The sequence below is a fragment of the Callorhinus ursinus genome, unplaced genomic scaffold (assembly GCF_003265705.2).
Source record: "Callorhinus ursinus isolate GAN/ISIS: 27379988/994484 unplaced genomic scaffold, GSC_fseal_2.0 scaffold48, whole genome shotgun sequence".
Taxonomy (NCBI): Eukaryota; Metazoa; Chordata; class Mammalia; order Carnivora; family Otariidae; genus Callorhinus; species Callorhinus ursinus.
The window spans coordinates 7,791,048-7,813,185 of NW_027397110.1; the positions used below are offsets into that span (position 1 = coordinate 7,791,048).

A 22,138-nucleotide genomic window follows, 5' to 3' on the forward strand; every position below is an offset into this window, starting at 1 on the left:
AGTTCAGCTTTGTGTTTAAACCCTGGTTGTGTGATGTGGAGCAAGGTATCCTGGTGGGGTGACAGACCTTCTTGATTTGCCTGGGGCTGTCCTGGTTTTAGTACTAAAAGTCCTGCAGCTCAACTTTTTCATCTCTGCAAACTGGGATGGTTGGTCACCCTCAGTTTTCCTGATTTGTAAAATGGAAAAAATGTCAGTACAACGAGGAGAATTGAATAAGATGATGATCTTATGTGCATATAGGTGCTTATGATGTGCATAATAGGTGCTAAAAAAAAAAAACAACTAGCTTAGTTTTGTCATCAAGTAATCCTGGAGATGGTTGCAGGCATGGCCTGAGTTCCTATAAAACCATTTAAACAGAGTCTGAACATTTTGATCATCCTGCTCATGCATTTGATTCAAATCCAAAAATATTTGCTGAGTGCTTATTATGTATTCAGAGATTGTTAGGGCGCCTGGGTGGCTCAGTCGTTGGGCGTCTTCCTTCGGCTCAGGTCAGGATCCCAGGGTCCTGGGATTGAGTCCCACATCGGGCTCCCTGCTCGGCGGGAAGCCTGCTTCTCCCTCTCCCACTCCCCCTGCTTGTGTTCCTGCTCTTGCTATCTCTCTCTCTGTCAAATAAATAAATAAAATCTTAAAAAAAAAAAGATTGTTAGCAGTTTAGTGGTTCTGGGCACATTTTTTAAAAAATGATTGACACTTCTCAAGGATGGTATGATCTTTAGAGGACAAAGAGAGACAGAAGTGTTTACAGAATATAAGGGGAAAAAGTAATCCAAGCCTGCTGCATTTATCCTCATAGGTCCTAATTTCCTCCAGGCTGGAAAACTGTAGTGGTCTCCTAACTTACTTTCCCAACCCCATTTCAGTCTCCTTCCAATCTAATCAGTTGACTACCAGGTAAATCTTTTTTTTTTTTTTAAGATTTTATTTACTTATTTGACAGAGAGAGACACAACGAGAGCAGGAACACAAGCAGGGGGAGTGGGAGAGGGAGAAGCAGGCTTCCCGCAGAGCAGGGAGCCCGATGTGGCACTTGATCCCAGGACCCTGGGAGCCGAAGGCAGACGCTTAACACCTGAGCCACCCAGGCGCCCCTACCAGGTAAATCTTAAAACATATTTTGGATCCTTTTTGCAGAAACCCAGTACCTTCCTTGCCTTGGCATTCTTTACTTTCTTACAATAGGGCCTCAACCAACTTTCAAGCCTTATCTCTTGAACAAACCAGACAACTCCCTTGCTTAAACATGTCCCATGTTTTCCTCCCTCCATTCTATTACTCAATGTTTCTTAAGTTGGAATGCTCCACCTCATTGCTTCCTGTCAAACATACACTCCTTCATGTGAATTTACTGGGTTTTCTGCAAGACATGAACTCTCGCTTACTTCATTTTTACTAACTTCATTTATTTGTTTTTTTAAAGATTTTATTTATTTATTTGACAGAGAGAGACACAGCGAGAGAGGGAACACAAGCAGGAGGAGTGGGAGAGGGAGAAGCAGGCTTCCCACTGAGCAGGGAGCCTGATGCGGGGCTCGATCCCAGGACCCTGGGATCATGACCTGAGCCGAAGGCAGACGCCTAACAACTGAGCCACCCAGGCACCCCTTATTTTTACTAACTTCAGAGCATTATTCATATTGGTGTTATTTTTGAACTCTGTTCTTGATTGTGGGCAAGGATTGTCTATTTCACTCTTTTATATTTCCTCCAGTTCCTTGTGTGTAGCCAACAAATGTTTATGGTATTATGCCCCAAATTCTAATATTCTAATTTTAGTATCTGTACCATGGTTCTGCTAGTTTGTAGCTGTGTGATATGTGTGTATTTTTTTAAGTAGGCTCTATGCCCAGGTGCCTGGTGGCTCAGTTGGTTGACTGTCTGCCTTGGGCTTGGGTCATGATCCCAGGGTCCTGGGATCGAGCCCCGTGTCTGGCTGCCTGCTCAGTGGGGAGCCTGCTTCTCTCTCTCTCTCTCTCTCTCTCTCTGGAGCTCCCCCCGGCTTGTGCTCTCTTGCTCTCTCTCTCTCAAATAAATAAATAAACTCTTTGGGCGCCTGGGTGGCTCAGTTGGTTAAGCAACTGCCTTCGGCTCAGGTCATGATCCTGGAGTCCCTGGATCGAGTCCCTGGATCGAGTCCCGCATCGGGCTATGGGGCTCCCTGCTCAGCAGGGAGTCTGCTTCGCCCTCTGACCCTCCCCCCTCTCATGTGCTCTCTCTCTCTCTCTCTCTCATTCTCTCTCTCTCAAAATAAATAAATAGGGGTGCCTGGGTGGCTTAGTCGTTAAGCGTCTGCCTTCAGCTCAGGTCATGATCCCAGGGTCCTGGGATCGAGCCCCGCATCGGGCTCCCGTCCCCCTGCTTGTGTTCTCTCTCTCGCTGCGTCTCTCTCTGTCAAATAAATAAAATCTTAAAATAAATAAATAAATAAAATCTTTAAAAGAAAAAAAAAGTAGGCTCTACGCCCAACGTGGGGCTTGAACTCATGACCCAGAGACTAAGAGTCACACGTTCTACCGACTGAGCCAGACAGGCACCCCTGTGTAGTATTTTCCCAATTAGCCTTAAGTTTCAGTTTCCTCATCAAAAAATGAGGATTGTAACAGCACTCACCTCAGGGTCACAACAAGGATGAAATAAGACAATGCATATGGGATGCTTGGTGTTGTGCTTGGCACAGCAGAGCTATAGATTGTCAGAGAAAGAAAAGATCCATTTAGGCTGGAGGAATAGTGGAGGCCTTCCTGGGGGGTGTGAGCCAAGAGGGATGTGAGCAAAGATTTGATTAGATAAAGCGAAAAGGGAAGACATTTAGGCAGCGGGGCCAACCTGAATAAAGACTTTAAGAAGAAACAAAAATGAGCAGGATGTACTGAGGATGGGGCTGGTCAAGTCTTGGGAAACACCTTTGGAGAGATTCTCCAGGAAGAGAGAGAAGAGACAAGTGGAGAAAATTTTCTAAGAGTATAAATTAGCCGGTAGGAAGGAGGGGAAAATATCTCTAGAAGTTTGCTGAAGGTTTCTGTTATTGAGTTTGCCCCTTTCAGCAATAGCAACAGAATGAGAAGTGGTAGCTAGTTTGAGGAGTGAGAGTTGAATCAGCAAAGTGCAGCAAAGGATGAAAATGGACAAAACGACTAACTGCTCATTATTAGCAGGGTTAAGCTTGAAATCCTGTGTTTGTGGCCAAGAATTAACTATAGAAGTACAAGAAAGGGTGAATTTTGCTTAGTATCAGTTTGTGGGGAAAAAGCTCTAAAGGAAAAAGGGTAGTAGGAAATGGTTTAAAGTCAATTTGAGGCAAAGGGTCAGGGCAGTCTCTAAATTTGCTGAGACAACATTCTAGCGTGCTCATGGTTGTAGGGAGCCGGATTAAGGAAGGCTAAAGTCTCACTCTACTCTGGTGATCAGATCCCACCTGACTATTTTAGGTGGTCCCATTTTGGTTGCAGGGAACAGAAACCCAAGTGAGAAGAGAACATATTGGCCTATAGAGGAGGCATAAATGGTGCCCCACGTAGATCTCTTTAACAGGCCAGTGCACCCAACCCCCAGCTGCTGTGAGTGTTGGCAGCTAAGGGTTCCCAGATGCCCGAAATTCCAGAGAATTGCCTTCAGCTGAAGGGAGCAGCTTTGGAGACCTTAACTCCTTGATGGCTTACCGCCAGCGCCTGACTGATATTTGGGTATACAAAGCTGCCCAATGTCTCATGGGGTGATAACTTCTTGGTGTGATTTTATGCTAGAGCTCTCCCTTGTGGATCAGGCCAAGACAAAATCAAGCTGATTCTTGCTTTGCTCTTTCTTTTTCCCTGTCCTGCTCAACTCCCTCCCTTACGGGTTATCTCCGCCCCCCCCCATAAATCCCATTCCCAGATCTCCCTTATGGGCTCTGTTTCTAAAGATCCTGATGAGAGACACCTACAAAAGCAAAAAGCCAGAAAACAGCTGGGTCCAGGTTCTCAGAGTCATCACCTGTTGTAGCTTTTATCTGTACATCAGCTCTGATAGTTTGTTTTCATACTGGTTTTATGTATCCTTGAGCAAGTTTTTTCATGGTCCTCCTGGTCAACTCCAGGGGATGAGCCAGATAGTTTAGCAGCCTCAGTGTAAAGGAAACTTCTCCATATTGGTAGTGCCCACAAAGGTCCCAGGACTCCTTCTGATTGGACTGCCTTGAGCCACATGCATTTCCCTAAATCAATCATTGCAAATGGTGGTGGGGGGGCAGAGGGAGGAGGGAAGCAGTGCTCTGATTGGTCAGGACTGGCAGGGTGCTGTCCCTGGAGAGATGAGTAATGAATCAGCCCCATGGCAGCCATATGGACCGACAGTGGGGAGGACCGGTTCCCTAGAGGAAATGAGGCTCCCCTTACCAGAAGAAAGAGAATGTTTGCTGGAAGGACAAAAATAACACACGTTCCCAATAGATCTTGACAGACTGAAAGATGTCTACATGAAGTCATCAGGATGGAAACCATAATCTGGCAAAATAAAAAAGCAACTTTATCCTTATTGTTTTGGGGATGGGCAGAAGGTATGTAAGGTATATTTGTCATCTTCAAATATTTGGAATGTTGTCATGATGAAGAGGTATTAGACATGTTTCTGTGAAGCTTTAGGAGATAAATAGGACCTAGGCTGAGAGATTAGAGGGATGTAGATTATCCATAAAACATATATGTGTAAATAAATAAACAACTTATGCATGCATATAGATACAAAATAATTACAATTTAAGTTGTCCAGAAAAGGAACAGGTCTGTTTGAGAGGTGGTAAGCTTGCCATGCCTGGGAAGCCAGGAATAGGCTTATCACTCTTACCATGACTAATAAAATATGCTTGTGCTTCCTTCTTGCTTTGGCTTTTTCGTAAAGGCTGGGTCTAGGTAGACACTATCTGGACTGCCCCACCCCAGTCTTGTCTTGGGGAAATCTGCCCCACCCCAGCAATTTCAAACCAGCGTACTTTCTCCTCTGAGGTGCACCTCCGTGTCCTCTTGTTAATCATGACACTGGGGATATGCTGCCTGGCGTTGTAATCACCTCATCATCAGCCTTAACTCCCCCCAGTTTGGTGAAAGCACCCCCTCAGTGTCTTACTCCAGAAATATTTGCTGAATAAATAATTTTATCTGGTCTTTTGTGGAAGGATTCTCGCCTTGGGGGGAAGGTGTGTGACTAAGGGGCCACAAGGATCCTGCTGAACTCCAAGATTCTGTGATGAGCACAGGGGCACTGAACTTGAAGCTGACTTACAGATGAATAATTGGGAATACCCAGGGCCCACTTTGGCTTTTGCAGCTATTGGAGGAGAGAAAAGGAGGCATTCTCTCTTGCCCTTCCTCTGACGGTTACACCAATAGGCAGTCCTGGGAGAACTCTGGGGGAGATCAGGGGATCGTAGTAAGAATTTACGCTGGAACATATAAAGTGAGTTGCCCCCTCTCGGTCTTTGTGCCTTGGCACTGCTCCTCCCCAAACCTGGAAGGATGTCCTAGCTCCCTTCTTCCTCTAGCTACTGTTAGTCCTCCCTCCCACCCTGCTGCGCAACACCATCCCCGGGAAAGCACTTCCCCCTCTTTTCCACCCGCCAAGTTGGAGTTATTTCTCCTTTTCTGGACTCCCTCCCATTGCGGGAGGAGGGAGAGCAAATGGCCTGCCTGCACCAAGGCACTTCCCACAGCAGACCTCGCTTTACGGGTTTCTCTCTCCCTATAAGTTTGCTTTCTCCTTGTTGAAGTCTTGCACCAGGTCCATGTGTGGCCTCTGCGCCTAAGGCAGGAGATCCGGATCCGCGCGACCATGCGCGCGCGCGCACACACACACACACACACACACACACACACACACACACACACACACACACACACACACACACACACACACACACACACACACACACACACCCCTTTGCTACATGAGTGGATGCCAGAAAGAGTAGGACATCAGCATTTTAGAATTTTATAATTGCAAGAGTCGTCGGGAGTCACCTAGTGAAACCCTCCCTTTTACAAATGCTCCTCCTGGAGTCTCCGGAGAGAAGCTTTTGGGTTCATTCAGCCCCTTTTCTTCTCGAGGCCCCAAGCACTTTGCTGTTAATGATCTCAACATTCTAGGCAGGTAGGGAGGGGCAGGTAGGTGTCAGTATCCTCCCTTTTCCCCTAGGGGAAACTGACTCAAGAGAAACGAGGAGACGGGCCTCGGTGGGGCGGGGGCTGTAACGGGAATTCAGGGCTCCGAGCCAATGTGGAGTTTATTGTGCCTCCTTTTGGGACGCGTGAAAGTGAAGTAATCAATTTACGAGGCCCAGGCGAGGACCCTTTAGCCCCTTTGGAAGATCGGGTTGGGTCAGGAAGATTAAGGCAGTTACGGGCCCGCGGCATTGACCCCTTGGCAACTGGTCGAGGGGCAGCCGGGTCCGCCGCCGCCCTTCCCTCGGCCCAATGGGCTTCGGCCTCTTTAAGGCCCCCAGCGCCCCGCCTCCGGCACGTCGCCGACCTCCTCCCACCTCCTAGCCGCAGCTCCGCCAGTTCCAGACTTCCTTTGACGATGAGGTCATCTTCTCGTTGCTCATTGGCCGCGCCCGGCCGTCAGTCACAGGAAGTCCCGCCGCCGTCCTCGCCTCCTTCGCACCCCTCCCTTCCCGCCCTCCCTTTAGTTCTCCGGTCCCAGCCTCCACAAGGCCTCTGATTGGTCAATGCCGCTGTCACTCTTCCAGGGGGCAGTGTGGGAGGTGGGAGGCGGGTGTGGTGGGAGGGGCCGCAGCTTCCGTGGCTGAGAGGAGCCGGCGGCGGCCGTGTCTGTGGTGTCCGAGGCGGCGGCGAGAGCGACCGTTCCATCTTCCCCACCCCCTCGGTTCCGCTCGCCACACGCCCTCCGCTTGCGCAGACTTCTTCCCAGCTCCGTGCACCCTGGCCAGACGTTGAGCCTCGGAAGGGGAGGCGCGCGGTGAGAGCCGGAGGGGGACCGCCGCGGAGCCCGGGCTGGGAGGAGCGCGAGGCGGTGAGTGAGAGTCCGGGCAGGGGACCCCCTCCCCCACCGCGGCCCCGCCCCGAGCATCCTTTCTCCTCGCGACCCCGCGGCGCGCCCTCAGGGTCGTGCTGCGCGGGCCTCACAGCCCGGCCCCCAGCCCGCCGCCGCTCGCCTCGCCCGTCCCTTCCCTCCGGGCCGGGGTCGCCCAGCCGGGGCGGGCGGCCCGGGGCGCGGCCATGCACCTGTGAGCCGCCTGGCCTGGCAGCGCCGGTGGGGGAGTGCGGGGAGGGGGGGTCCCGCACCCGTTGCGCCAGGGTGTGTTTTGACTGCAGGGACCCGGTCTCGGGCGCTTTCCCCGGCACGGTTTTATCTTGTGCAGACCCTCAGGGTCCATGTGCAGTCCTAGGATTACCCAGGCAAGGGAGCCTCACCTGGACTTGTTGATGCCGCTGTTTGCATCCTGAATGCCGCCAGGTGCAAGGGCTCTGGCAGATTTGGAACTTGACAGCCAAGAACTTGATCCTCCAACAAAGTGTCTGTCAGGATACTTTGATTACACCTCCCACCCTGGCCGGTACCGCAGGAAAGCACTGATGCTCTAGTAGCTAGGGCTGGAGCTTTCAGGTCAAACTCTCCAACCTGCCGTTCGCTAGCCGTGTCATCTTGGGCTTCAGTTTCCTTATCAGGAAAATGGGCATAAAACCTACTACATGGGGTCGTTGTGAGCTGAGAACGACGGGTAGATCAGTTTGTATTTAAGCACCAGCCCAACTTGGCTTTGTCAGGGTCTCAGTTTTCTGACCATTGTCTAGGTAGCATAAATGAAAGGCAGTTTGGTGGACACTTGACTACTTACCAGCTGTACTTGGCATGAGGTATGCGTTTGGGGGAATGTGAAGGATGTCACTTAAATGTGATAATGAAATTATACCTAGCTTCATGTGTTTTTACGTACTTTGAAGTCCATAAGAAGTCTGAAATGCCCCCAAGTTGCCAGCTTTTGAGATTTTTTTCAAGATCTTTCTACCTGAAGCCAAAGCCTGTAACATACTCATTATTTTCAGTAAAAAGTGAAATTCACGTGTTTTATGTTAGAGGACCCCCAAAACCACACATTTCACTTAAGCAGTTTTACTGTTGAAAAGCGGCCACCTCCCAGGAGGGAGATGGTACAGCCAGCTGGCACACAGCCCCGGGACGGCAGGGTGGGGAACCCTTGGCTGAAAATTATTAAATTAAGTTTTGTCTAATGTCATTTGCATTTTCATAGTGAATCAAAGGGCTTTATGATAGCTTCTTAGTGAAATGATTTAATTACTGCTTTTTTCAAAAACAGATGCAAAGGAAAACTGACTGTAGTCCGTTCTAGCATTGGCTTCATTTCTTTGCCAGTGACTGTTAAGAAGAGAACCCTGTTTAGAAAGGCTTTCACAAGTCACATTTCTTTGGTTAAGTTTTTTATTTAGAGTAAAATCGTGAGATGGAAGAGTAAGATGTATCCCATAATCCAAAAGTATTTATTGCAGACTTTCCACATCCTTAGTCCTCTACTGAGTGCTATGAGGAAGGGATTCAAAAGAAGTATGAAACAGCATCTCAGCCTATAAAGAGCAAAACCATAAGATTTGGGTCACTCATTACTAGCTTTGGGTACTAAAGTAATGAATTCATTCATTCAGTAAACTTGTTCCTTGCCAAAACGTGCCAGGTGTTTTTTGTTTTTTTTAAAGATTTTATTTGAGAGTGAGAGGGCACAGAGGGAGAGGTAGAGGGAGAAGCAGACTCTCCGCTGAGCAGCTCAACTCGGGGCTCGATCCCAGGATCCTGAGATCATGACCTGAGCCCATGGCAGATGCTTAACGGACTGAGCCATCCAAGTGCCTTGCCAGGTGTTTTTTCTAAAAGCCAAGGTTATCGGGATAAGTGCGATGTGGTCCCTGCTCATAGGAGCTCGAGTCTAGTGTGAGGCAGAAAGTGACATAATTTTAACACATTGAAATAAACTCCAGAACTGTATGGGAGGGTCAAGGGAGCTTTTCCTTTGCACTTCAGAGAGAAAGTGGCCTTTGAGTTGAATCTTAACTCATTAGATGAAGGAGGAAGATCATTCCAAACAGAAGTAACTGAGCTTGGAAAGATTTCCTGAATAGATCTTCGGACCGCAGATATAAGCCCTAGGAAAGGGGAAGGAAACTGACGTTTCTTGATGCCCACTATGTAATAGGCATTAAGCTGGGCTTTTAATGTTACTACTTAATTAGTCCTATGAGGTAGATTTTACCTCCACTTTAGGACAGGAAAACTGAGGCTCAGCATAGTTAAATAATTTGTCTAAAGTTATACAGTTAGTGACAGAGCCAGGACTTGAATTTCTGACTTAAAAGTATGTACGCTCTTTCCCTTTTAACACTGTGGAAATAAATATAAATGAAATGAGACAGTTCCAGCTATGTTATTTTACTACATCAGTTACAAATTACTTTCTGTGAAATAAATGTTCATATTTGATTTAGAGTTGCTAAAACTTGTAAAGGCTATCAAATGGTATTTCTTTTATAAGTGTGACAGTGCTAAAAAGTGTAGTTCATGGAAACATTTAATGGAAGACATTGATACATACAGACTCTGTATGGGGCACCTAACAAAGCTTTTAAACAGGTATGGACTTTTATTGAGACAGCTTAATAAGTGTATAAGGGATGTGCAGATGTATGGCCAATTAAATAGAAAATGAAAGGGGTAAAATGGTTTTGAATAATTTTTACAAAAGGGGAAATTAGAATTTTGAAATCATATTAACAGGGATTGTTATATTTAGAGAGCCCACTGTGGACTGTAAGCTCCACAAAGGCAATTTGTTTCTTTTATTCTCAGCCTCAAGAGAAATTTTTGGGAGACACCTGGGTGGCTCAGTTGGTTAAGCGTCTGCCTTCGGCTCGGGTCATGATCCCAGGGTTCTGGGATCAAGTCCCGCATGGGCTCCTTGCTCAGCGGGGAGCCTGCTTCCTCTCTGCCTGCCGTTCCCCCTGCTTGTGCACTCTCTCTGACAAATAAAATCTTTAAAAAAGAAAAAAGCAATTTTGGGACATAGTAGATGCTCAGTAAATATTTGTTGAATAAAAGATGAATGTGAATGTATACAGTGAGTGGTATGTTTATGTAAATGCTAGGGTTGATAGTTAGAATTGACATAGGAACATTTCCATCTGAAAAAAAAAACTTTGGTCAGGAGGTTATATTTCAGAAGGTCTTTGAAAGAAAAGAGGGAGGACATTGACAGATTACGGATGAAGTGCCACAGGCATTTACCATATAGGTAGTTTATGAATGGTTATAGTTTGGAAGAAAAGGAACATTGAACAAAGGGAAGGGCCCACTGACACCATTCAAATATAGGCACAGTTTATTAAAGGCCTTCATGAGTTTTGAGAATCAAGGAAACAGTGTCTGCTCTGGGGAACTTACAGTTTCAGAGACTGGGTGTGTTAGCTAGTATTGCATAATGTATTACCCCCAAAGTTAGTGTTTAAGATAACAGTAAACATTTATTATCCCTCACAGTTTCTGTGATTCAGAAATTTGGGAGCAGCTTGAGCAGTGGTTCAATCTCAGGGTCTCTCAAGTGATTGCAGTAATATGTCATATGGAGTTGTAGTCATCTGAAGACAGGCTGGTGGATCCTCTTCTAAGGTGGCTACTCAGATTGTTGACAAGTTGGTGTAGGCTGTTGGTGGGAGGTCTCCATTCTCCATGTGGGCCCCTTCATAGAACTACTTGAATGCCCTCATGGCATGGCAGCTGGCTTCCCCCAGAGCAAGTAATCCAAGAGACCAAGTTGCGTTGTCTTTTATGACCTAGCTTCAGAAGTCACATACCATCATTTCTCCAGTATTCTATTGGTCACGTATTGTGGGAAGAGATTACATAGGGGTGTGAATACTAGGAGGTGAGAATCCTTGGGGGCCATCTTGGAGGCTGGCTACCACAGTGGGTAGCATCGAATAGAAAAAGTGTTGGAAGAAGGTACAAAGTGCTGGGGGAGGGGAGGGAAGGATTCAGAGGAGGGAAAGGTTACGTTTAGGACAATGAGGGAATTGGGTAAGATTTAATTCTTTTAACAGATATTCACAGGTGTTTATTGGGTGCTTACTCTGTGCCCTCAAAATGGTAGGCTAATATGTGGAAGTGAATTGGGGCCGTATGAGATGTTGTAAGTAGTCTAGGCCAGCATTGGTACTAGGGACAAACGCTTGATCTCTGTGTGTAAGGTGAGGGTGGGGTAATTTTTCTGATATTGAGGAGAACAGTAACTTGTCAGAGTGATAGAGAAGCAGTTAAAAGCATAAATACTAGAGCCAGACTTCCTGGGTCGGAATCCTACTTCTACCACATGCTAGCTGTGTGACCTTGGGTGTGGGACTGTGATACTCTTAACCACATCTTGGTAACTCTATAAAATGGGGATAATAATGGTGGCTACTTTATATTGCTGCCATAAAGATTAAATAAGTTAAAAATATGCCAAGTCCTTGGAACAGGTTCACATGCATCATCATTATCATAGAACTGACCATGGGTGAATGAGGTTACAGTCAGAGATGAATGAATGTGAATGATGTGAGTATTCAGAGGCTTTTAAATGTCAATCATTTAAATGTAATCATTTAAATGTAGTCATTTGTTCCTTCAGCATCAGTTTTTCCAGTTCGAGTACTTATGTTTAGATAGTTTTTATTTCATCAGTAGAGTGAACCAGTGATTTTATTTAGCTGAACTCCACAGTTATGACAATACCTCAGGAGGCACAGTTGCCTGTGAAGGGTATCTTGTGTTCTCTTGTCTGTCATCTCTTTAAATTACTGGGCCCTCTATCTGCAGAATGGGTTTAGCCAAAAGCAGTTAAAGGTGCATCTTCAGGAGAGCTTAGTGGTGGAACCAAGACCCATAGTAAAAATACCAGAGTGAGCACTTTTGTGACTGAGGCACAAAAGAATCCTCAGAGATTGATTCTTAACACTAAGTCTGTCACTTCTGTGAAGAGGAAGATCTTTGAACTCCATGTCTCTGCAGGTGTTAAAGCAGGAATTGGGTGCTCTGCCAGGGTGCACTGGGTGGAGCAAATTGCCTAAGTCGCCTTCAGTCCTGCGGTTCAGGGACTCCAGTCCAATTCTCACTGTTTAGTTGAACAGAGGCCCTGAGAAATTAAGTGCTTTGAAGTTCCACAACAGTCTAGTGGCTGAGCCTGGGCAGATTCTTCACTCTGTGTTTGTGGCTGGCTCACATAGTAATAATGAAGATCTGCAGAATCTTTGGAAGATTGAGCATTGTGAAAATGTCTTTTCTTCAGATACCACATTTTTACTTTTGTGGCATATCTGATTTGTTTGCTTCCCTAGTCACTTTTATTCAAATGCTTTTAGAAATAATTCCCTGTTTATGAGTCCTGCTAACAAGTAATTTGCATAGCTCAATTTGAAATCTGGAATGTATACTCTGTTACTGAATTTGAAGATAGATGGGCTACTTACAGGTCTTTGACCTCTAAAAGTGTAAGTGGGAATTATGGGTGATTTTTATTTTTTGAAAAACTTTTGTTCTGGTATCAAGATTTAACATATAATGGGTGTAACTTGAAAAAAATTATAAACTTCGTAGTATGAGAGTAAAATAACTAGTGAAGTAACATGTCAAGTTTAAGGGCACGAGCAGAGCTAGGTATTGACAATTATCAGCTGTGTAACCATAGGCTCACCACTTAACCTTCTTGTGACTAGTTTTTTCATCTATAAAATGGGGTTAATGATTCTTACAACATGAGGTAGTTATAAGGATCATGGAGTCACAGTGAACTCATTGTGGTGCTACCTCATTAATTTTCACACCAGCTCTGTGAAGTAAGTATTAGCTCCATTTTGTAGATGAGGAAAGAAGCTTGGAGAGATTCACTAATTTAGGAAGATTGCAATCAGGGTTTGAACCAAGTGTTTCTCTCTCTCTCTCTCTTTTTTAAAAGTAGGCTCCACACCCCATGTGGCGCTTGAACTCTCAACCCTGAGATCAAGAGTCACATGCTCCACCAACTGAGCCAGCCAGGTGTCCCCTCAGGTCTGTTTTTGAATTAAAAGATACTGACTCCCAACCATAAGAGACTCTTAATCTCAGGAAACAAACTGAGGGTTGCTGGAGGGGAGGGGGGTTGGAGGGATGGGGTGGCTGGGTGATGGACATTGGGGAGGGCATGTGCTCTGGTGAGCGCTGTGAATTGTGTAAGACTGATGAATCACAGACCTGTACCCCTGAAACAAATAATACATTATATTAATGAAAAAAAAAGATACTGACTCCCTATAATAATGTGTATGAAGTGCCTAACTTTGCCTTCAGTAAATGTTCCTGTTCACTTCTTTTGCATAGTTTGTGAAAATGTTAGTATGCTGAGAATTCTTTATGGTAGTAATCAAGGTGTTGTAGCTTTCAAAGTATTCTTTGCAGTATTCCTTATATGTATCTTATTGCTATTCCTGAAAGCTATAGTAGTGATTTCACATCCTAAATTGCTCAGTAAGTACTAAATAAGGATGTACTATAGTGTCCAAATTTTAAACATATTTTGTCAGTGTTTCACTTATCTTTGTAACTGTAAATGGCATAAGTGATGCCAAAGTCTCCTAATCGTGGTTAATTTGTACATATTTTCACTACCACAAAATTTACAGGAACTTGGAAAGTTGTCCTCTCCTCATATTTTAGGACACACTGTGTTGCATTTTGGTATGAGAGTGGTGTTAGGATTTCATGGTGAAACTGGCTTTATTGTTGACTTTATATTTTGTTATATGATGGATGTACTTTTTTTTTTGGTAAGATTTTTATTTATTTATTTATTTATTTCATTAAGTAAGCTCTACACCCAACATGGGGTTCGAACTCATGACCCAGAGATCAAGGGTCATATGCTCTACTGACCGAGCCAGCCAGGTGCCTCTATATGATGGGATGTATTTAAAGTAGTGTTTTTAAATTTGCCTTGTACTGTCTTGCCTTCCAAAACAATTTAGAAATGAAAGGTAAGGACCATTTTCTTTCTTATCTCTGTTACTTGGGATAATCACTTTTTATGGAAAATCAGTTGCACTAAAGCTTCCATTCAGGAGCTTTTCACTCTTTAAATCTAATATTCCAGATTAATGCCCTAAGGTGGCATGGAAGGCAGAGATGTGGTATTTTAAATTCTCCATTTTGTAGATTCAGTGGATCATTTCACATTATAGTTGACATTTCCTTTCTGTTCAGATTTTTTTTTTTTGCAAGGGAGGGTGGCGGAGACCTGGAATGGTGGGAATAGGAAACCAAGAATACAATGAAGATCATAGATTAGTGATTTGACTTGAAATTAAATAAATTGAAGCTTTCCTTTATGCAGTAGAACATCATAGGGTGGTGTGGCTCATTTGTGTAATATCTGTCATGAATCTTTGTATACATTGAGTAAAATAATTATTTAGTCATTTTCCTCAATCAGTCACTCTGAGGCATAATTGACTTTTTTTTTTTTTAACCCCTTTCACTTTTACCTGAAGCTGATTCTGAAGGTGAGCCTGGCAGAAACAATTTGTATGAAAACTGGGCATGACCTGTACAGTTTGGACAAGGTATTCATGACATTTTATTTTCAACATGTTTAATAACCTGTTGGGTGCCTAAATAAAACCGAGTTAATTATAGTGTAACCTTTTGTTCTATTTGGAGAGTGTTAAGCGATTTTTGAATACCCTCCAAAATTCACCTCCATCAAGTGAGCTTAGAAAGCTCTTTTCTAGAGCGAGGATCCTCAACTTTACCTGTATGACTTTCTACCTCTTCTGGCCACTTCTTTGTTTTCTTTTGAAAAGGCATAGTAGATTTTGCTACTCTTCGGAGGTAGTAGTGATGAGTTCGGAGTTGAATGCACCTGTTTTCAATTTGGCTCTACTGCTCACTGGCTGTGTGATCTTGGGCAAGGGAATTAATCTTGCCAAACTTCTATTTCCTCATAGTTTAGTTGTGAGAGGTAAATAAGCTACATATAAAGCATTTAGCACATAATAGGCATTCTGTGCATGTTAATTTTCATAACACCCAGAATTTTTCTTTTGTAGCAGTAGCTACAATTACAGCTAAATGATTGTATAATTATTTATGTTTTTCTTATAAACTTCATGAGGCCAGGGACCATGTCCGTCTCTTCATTGCTATTTTGTCAGCATTTAACATTGTGCTTGGCATGGGATATAATAGATGCTCAATAAATACTGGTTGAATGAATGAAAGTCACCCACCCCTTCCCGTTCCCCTGTCTTCCGTTGCCTTAAAGGACAGTGTCCTGAACTTACTTCCTTTGGCCCACTTGAGAATTAATCAACTTTTTACTTGATATTTGGTCCATTAACGATTGGAGCTAGGTAAAAGGAAAGGTAATGAACAGTTGAATAACAACCAGAAAGTGTGATAATATTCAAAGTAAATTATAATACTATAAAATCCTAGTACTCTGGATTTCCTGTCTGTAATCTGATGTCCAGCCCCAAATTCTACCAAAACAGTTTTCAGTGAGGCCACCACTGACTTGTGTGTTGGTGAGCTAGTGGGTTGTCCCAAGCTTAGTAAAATGGATACTCTTACAATTATTCAGGCAAGACCCTTGGCATCATCTTCTCTTCCTTTCCCATTTCATATCCAATCCATCAGTGAATCCTGCTAGTTCTGTCTGCTAAATATATCTCTTATCTGATCACTTCTCACCACCTCCATTGTAATCATCCTTGTTCAAGCCATCAGATTAGTTTCCCATGGCTGGCTACTACAACAAATCACCACAGACTTGGTGGCTTAAAACAGCCCAAATTTATTCTCTTAGAGTTCTGAAGCCCCGTTGTCTGAAATCAGTTTCACTGGGCCAAAATTAGGGTGTCAGCAGCAGAGCTGCATTCCTTCTGGAAGCTTTAGGGGAGAGTAAGTTCCTCACCTCTTCCAGTTTCTGGTGGCTGCCAGCATTCCTTGGTTTGTGGCAGTATCACCTCAGTGTGCAAGAGCAGCATCTTCAGATCTCTGTGTACATCTCTTTCACCTCTGTGTTTGTCAAATCTCTCTCTGTCTCCCTTTTATAAAGATAAGTGATTGCATTTAGGGCTCACCCAGATAATCCAGGATAATCTCCCCATATCAAGATACTTAATTTAATCACATCTGCAAAGATTTCCCCCCCTTGGGGTTTTTTTTTTGGCTATTTAAGGTAACATTCACAAGTTCCAGGGTCTAGGATGTGGAAAATGTGGGTATGTCTAGGGTGCCATTTTTCAGTCTTAACCACGGTCTATCCTTTGGCCCCCAAAGATTCACATTTGTCCCATATGCCAAGTACATTCATCCCATTCCAACATTCCCCAAAATCCTAATCCATTGCAACATCAACTCAAGCTCAGGATCTCATCTACATGTCATTAGCTCAAAAGTGCAAAATCTCATCATATAACTTACTCAGATTAGGTATATGTGAGACTCTGGGTATGATCCATCTTGGGGAAAAATCCTTTCCATCTGTGGACCTGTGAAACTAGAAAACAAGTTATATGTTCCCAGAATACAGTGGTGGGACAGGTAAAGACTCCTGTTCCAAAAAGGAGAAAATGCAAGGAATAAGTGTGTCACTGGTCCCAAGCAGTTTCAAGATCCAGCAGGGAAAATCTCATTACATTTCAAAGCCTGGGAGTAATCCAGTGTGGCTTTAGACTCCATGCTCTGAGCCCATGACTGTGGCTTCTGGGCTCAAGGCTTAGCTCTAATTTTCTTCTCTCTTCCTTTCTTTCTTTCTTAAGTTAAATTATAATTGAAATATAACATTATTAGTTTCAGGTGTACTTTGTAATGATTTGATATTTGTTTATTGCAAAATGATCACAATAAGTTTGTCTCCATATATAAGTATAATTTTTTTCTTTTAAGATTTGCTCTCAGCAACTTTCTGATATGCAATACAATATTATGAACTATAGTCACCATGCTGTACATTACATCCCCATGACTTATGTATTTTTATAACTGGAAATTTGTACCTTGCTCCCCTTCACTTTTTTATGGCTGAATAATATATATACCACATTTTCTTTATCCATTCATCCCTTAGTGGATACTTAGGTTGTTTTCATCTCTAGCTATTGTATATGATGCTGCAGTGAACATGGGGGTGCATTCATCTTTTCGAATTTTCTTTGGGTAAGTACCCAGAAGTGGTAGATCGTATGGTGGTGCTATTTTTAATTTTTTGAGGAGCCTCCTCCATACCGTTTTCCATCCTGGTTGTGCAGATTTACATTCCCACCAGTAGTGCAAAAATGTTCCCTTTTCTTCCTATCCTCACCAACACTTGTTATTTTTTGTCTTTTTGATAATAGCCATTCTGACAGATGTGAGGTGTCTCATTGTGGTTTTCATTTGGGTTTCCCTGATGATGAGCATCTTTTCATATACCTGTTGCCCATCTGTATGTCTTCTCTGGAAAAAGGTCTGTTGAGATCCTCTGCCCATTTTTTAATCAGATTGTTTTTTTGCCCTTAAGTTGTGGAGTTTTTTAAAAATGTATTTTGGATATTAGCTCCATATCAGATACATGATTTGCAAATATTTTCCCCCATTCAGTAGGTTGCCTTTTCATTTTGTTGATAGGTTCCTTTGGTGTGCAGAAGCATTTTAGTTTGATGTAGTTTCACTCATTTATTTTTACTTTTGTTGCCTTTGCATTTGGTATCTATCCTAACTTTTCTTGAAGGATAGTATGTGTTTGCAACTGAGTAGTTTTATTAGACTATTTCTTGCCTGTAGAATTTTGGTAGTTCAGTGGCCTTCTTTTATTTCATTCTCTTTCTTTCTCTGTTAGGCCAAGTTGGCAGTGTTTCTGCTGATGTAACATTTTCAGAAGCCTTGTGGGTCTCCTTTGTATGTGTTGGGGATTCTTATCATTAGACAAGAGGGTTCTCCATAGATATTTCCTGGATATCTCATTCTATTCCCAGCTTCTCTTTAGATGGTTGGTTGAGGAGATCCCCGAGTTATATTTGTAGTACCTTCAGCGCTAGGAAAGGGTTGTCCAGCCACATCCTTGGCTTTCTTTTCACAGCAGTGCTTTTTTAATAATGCATTTCTTTAGTGTTTTATGTGGTCTGGATAAGCTGAGGATTTCCTAAATCATCAAGTCCTGGTTTCTTTTGTTTAACATTTCACCGATCAATTTATCTTTCCTCTTGCATTTTACTGTATACAGCAAGAAGAAACTAGGCTGCACCTTCAACATGTTGCTTGGAAATTGCCTAAGCTAAATATTCAAGTTCATCACTTATAAATTCTGCTTTTCACACAACCATAGGACACAGTTCAGCCAAGTTTTATTGCCACTATATAAAAAGGATTGTCTTCCAGTTTCCAATAATGTTCCTCATTTCTTTCTGAGTTCTTACCAGAAGCATCTTTAATGTTCACATTTTCACCAGCATTCTGTTTATGATGACATACGTATTCTCTAAAACAGTATAGGCTTTCCCTACTGTGCTTCTTACTTTTTTTTTTTTTTTGCTTCTTACTTCCTTCTGAGCTCTCATCAGGAGTGCCTTTAATGTCCATATTTCTACCAACAGTCTGTTGAAGGCAACCTAGGCTTTTCTATTACGCTTCTCAAAATTCTTCAACCTCTACCCATTATCCAGTTTCAAAGACACTTCCACATTTTTTTTTTAAAGATGTTTTATTTATTTATTTGACAGAGACACAGCGAAAGAGGGAACACAAGCAGGGGGAGTAGGAGAGGGAGAAGCAGGCTCTCCGCGGAGCAGAGACATGCTTGGCCCGATGACCTAAGCCGAAGGCAGACGCCTAACGACTGAGCCACCCAGGCGCCCCGATACTTCCACATTTTTACGTTGTTAAACAGAACACTTCCAGATATCAAAATCTGTATTGGTGTTCATCTGGAGAAACAGAAGCAGTAGGAGATACATATTAAGAGATTATTGTAAGGATTTATTCCTTACATGATGTAGGGCCTGGCTAAGCAGATATGATATTCATAGGCTAGGCTGTCTTGAGCTGAAGTTGCTATCCACAGGTAGAATTTCTTTTGGGAAACGTCAGTTCTGTTCCTCAGGCTTTTTAACTCATTGAATCAGGCCCACCTAGATTATCTAGAACACTGTCCTTTACTTAAAGTCAACTGATTATGAATATTAATCACATACACAAAGTATCTTCACAGAAACAGTGTTTGAATAACTGGGGACGGTAGCATAATCAAGTGACGCATACAACTGACCATCACATAATCATCATTATTTCTTGCTTGGATTACTGCAGTAGCTTCCTCTGAACTGAATTCCCTGTTTCTGTTCTGATTTTTTGTGATCTGCTCTTCACATAGTTTATAGATCTTAGGATCTGTTTTCTAGATCTGCCACTCTCCCCCTTGCTTACTCTGCCATAATCCCACTGGATTCCGTGCTGTTCCTGGGTCATACCAGGTCTTTGTGCTTGCTCTTTTCTCTGCCTGAAATACTCTTTCCCTAAATCTCCGCATGGTTTACTTCCTCACTTTTTTCAGATCTTTGCTCAGATGTCTCCTTATTAGAGAGACCACCACATATAAAAAAGCCACCTTACTCCTTAATCTGAGGCAGTCCTTATTTCCCTTATTCTGTGTCACTTTCTCCACAGGACTTGACGTGTATTTTTTTTTTTCTCCAAAGATTTTGGGAGAGAAAAATCATGAACAGGAGGAAGGGGCAGGGTGAAAGGGAGAGGGACAAGCAGACTCCCTGCTGAGCACGGAGCCTGCTGTGGAGCTTGATCCTAGGACCGTGAGATCATGACCTGAGCTGAAGGCAGATGCCCAACCAACTGAGCCACCCAGGCGCCCCAACATGTATTTGGTTTTTGTTTGTCTCCTCCCACTAGATTATAGTCTCTACAGGGGGAAGGATTTTGTTTATTGCTGTATCCTCAACACCAACAGTACTTAGCATATTTTAGGTGCTTCATAAATATTTTTGAACAGATTAATGAATGAAGGGACAGCCACTTTCATTCTTATTTTACCTCTCGTGCTATTTAACATAGTTGATCACCTTTTTTAGAGCCATTTTATATTCTTGGTATGACATTATTCTCCTAGTTTTTCATCTAATACTTTGTTCATTCCTTCTACCTCTCCTGCTATACTTTCTGTCTCTTTTGCTAGCTCTTCTTGTTGGCCTCTGAGTATGGGACCTTCTCATGACTTAGCCTCAGACCCTCTTATTATCTTATCTCTAGGAAATCTCATCTAGTCCCTAGCTTTAAAAACTACTCGTCTGGTAATGATTCCCAGATGTGTATTCCCATATTTTTTGAACAGAGTTAATTTTGCCACCTCCACTTGGAGGTCTCATGGACATCTCAAGTTTATATTCCCAGTTGAATTCTTAGCCTTCTTTTCCGACTGCCGAAGTTGTTCCTGCTCCAGGGTTCCCCATTTCTGTAAATGGCACTTCTGTCCACCTGGTTACACAAGCCAGAAATCTGACAGGTCATCTTTGACATCTGCCTCTCTCCGCTCACATCCATTCCGTCATCAGTTTTGGTTGGTAATCACTACAGAAATACTGACAAATCTTATTTGCCAACTTCCTATTTCTACTGAAGTCACTCTAGCTAGTCCAAGTCATGATCTCTCCAGGACCACATCAATAAATTCTTACCTAGTTTTACTGTTTCTGTTCTTTCTGACCCTAACTAATCAATTCTCCACACTGAAGTCAGAGTTTAAAAATGCAGATTATAATTATATTATACTCCTACCTCTTCCCCTAAGTGTTTCACTGGATATAGGCTCCAAGCAGGTAACTTAAATGAATGGAATTGGGTAGATCAGGGATTTTTAATGAGTGGTAAGACTGTGGCAAATTATAGAGGACATGCCCTGTCTAAAGACGTTGCCACTTTTTGGTTCTAGGATATTGTTGACATGTGGGAGTGTAGGCCCACAATTGCTGATCTTCTGATTTTTTTTCCAAGGGAAGCCAGAAATCTGGATTTTTTTAAAATGGTAAATTTTCTCTATTTTACAATATTAACAACCAATTTAAAATTTAAGTGTCTTGGGGCGCCTGGTTGGTATAGTCGGTTAAGCATACGTCTCTTGGGGGCACCTGGGTGGCTCAGCCGTTAAGTGTCTGCCTTCGGCTCAGGTCATGATCCCAGGGTCCTGGGATCGAGCCCTGCATCGGGCTCCCCGCTCAGGGGAAAGCTTGCTTCTCCCTCTCCCACTCCCCCTGCTTGTGTTCCCTCTCTTGCTGTGTCTCTCTCTGTCAAATAAATAAATAAAATCTTAAAAAAAAAACAAAAACATACGTCTCTTGGTTTTGGCTCACGTTGTGATCTTGGGTCATGAGATTGGGCCCTGCATCGTCAGCACAGAGCCCTGCATCATGCTCAGCAGGGCTCACCACAGAGCCCTGCATCGTGCTTAGCACAGAGCCTGCTTGAGATTCTCTTTCCTCTCTGCCCCTCCCACTTGTTCTCTCTCTCTTTTTCTAAAATTGATAAATCTTTAAAAAAGGTTTTTTAGGAACAAATTTAGTTAACTATATATAAGATTTTTAGACTGAAAATCGCAAAACATTGCTGAGAGAAGTTAAAGAAGACTTAAATATGTGGAGATATATCACATTCATGGTTTGAAAGACCCAGTAATGTAAAGTTGTCTGGTCTTCCCAAAACAATCTATAAAGATTCAGTGTGTTCACAATCAATCTCAGCAGAATTTTTTTTTAGAAATTGACACTCTGAATCTAAAATTCACATGGAAATGTAAAGGATCTGGAATAACCAAAATAATTTAGAAGTGGAAGTACAAACTTGGAGGAATTAAATTACCTGATTTCAAGACATTATAAAGCTAGAGTAATCAAGACAGTGTGGTATTAGTGTAAAAATGGATATGTGGATCATTGGAACACAGTAGGGAATGCTGAAATAGACACGTATGGTCAGTTGATTTTTTAACAAAAGGTTAAACGTAATTCAGTAGAGAAAGGGGTAGTCTTTTCAACAAATGTTGCTGGAACAATTGGATATTTGTATGTAAAGAAATGAATCT

The 22,138-nt window shown here is 43.0% G+C and overlaps 1 protein-coding gene across 1 annotated transcript in view; it reads left to right on the forward strand.

Moving 5' to 3' along the window:
* Positions 1-6,870: 6,870 nt before the first annotated feature.
* Positions 6,871-22,138, forward strand: part of MRTFA (myocardin related transcription factor A) — a 193,561-nt gene continuing 178,293 nt past the window's right edge. The window contains 1 exon segment of the mRNA XM_025882234.2: positions 6,871-7,011. The gene's annotated coding sequence lies outside the window, so the exon portion shown is untranslated.